Consider the following 1133-nt stretch of genomic DNA (forward strand, 5'->3'; position numbering starts at 1 on the left):
GAACACAGATTCCCAGCTTAGAGTGGAGCTCAGGAAACAGTGTAATTAGAAGCGGGGTTGGGGGTGGGGGTGGGGGGTGGGAGTTGTTAAGGCAGGTGAGGTAAGTTTGATAACCGACCACTTGCGTCCAGGCTCATCTGTTCAGTAAGTTTACAGTTTTGAGAGAAACAGGAACATTCTTTTCTTTGAGTGTAGTCTAATCAGCCCTGGCTTCTTCCGCGTGTAAGGGCTAAACCTCTTGCAAATCTTTAAACCTCCCAGGACAGCTCTTAAGCCAAAGATACAACTCGAAAAAATCAAATCACAGCAACAACAAAACTGCGGTCATGCTTCTTGTTAATTGGCTTAATACATAAAAGATGAACATATAATTAAATTTTTTGATTAAATAATGCTAATTAGTAATATAAAGCTGGAATAAAAATGAGGTCTTTTATTTCTATTTTCATTTAGCAGTGCATTCTCAAAAATTGCTTATTGACTAAAAACAAAAACTAAATTTTTGTGTGCGTGTGTGTATGTGACAAGGTCTCTGTAGATAGCCCATCTGGTCTGGAATTGCTTTTCCAATCCTCTAGCTTCAGTCTCCAGAGCACTGAAGTGCCAGGCGTGCTCCTCAATGCCCAGCTTACACAGTTTTTGTTGCTGTTGTAGTTGCAGTCTAAGAATTTTGATTGACGTGCGTACGATGCTAGGTTTAATGTCTGTTTAAGCAACAAAGCAAACACACCAGAAATCTGGGCATCTGCAATGTGACTGGACTTGAGATGCAATCTAGATGGTAAGATTTCAGTCACTTTGGCTGTACCCTGGTTGCAAGGAGCTGGCAATAATGACTTGTGTACATGGGCCTTGGGAGCCTAGACGCTTCCTCTGCAGTTGGCAGGATTATCTCCTGTTAATTCACGTGTGCAGGGCTGACTTCTCTGGGCCAAACAGGCTATGGTAGTTGATATGTTTATAAAAAGATAAAGGGGGGAGGGATATGTTCTATGGAGGTGTAGTCAGGTGTGGGGGAAGGGGGTTCTTCAAAGGACCCATGATGAGGCATTCCTTCTCCCTGAGGGACCAGCCAAAAGTTTATTCAGGACATGGGGAGGGGAGTTAAGAGGGCAGTAGAGACAGAGAGAGAG

This window comes from Mus caroli, chromosome 3 (assembly GCF_900094665.2).
Source record: "Mus caroli chromosome 3, CAROLI_EIJ_v1.1, whole genome shotgun sequence".
NCBI lineage: Eukaryota > Metazoa > Chordata > Mammalia > Rodentia > Muridae > Mus > Mus caroli.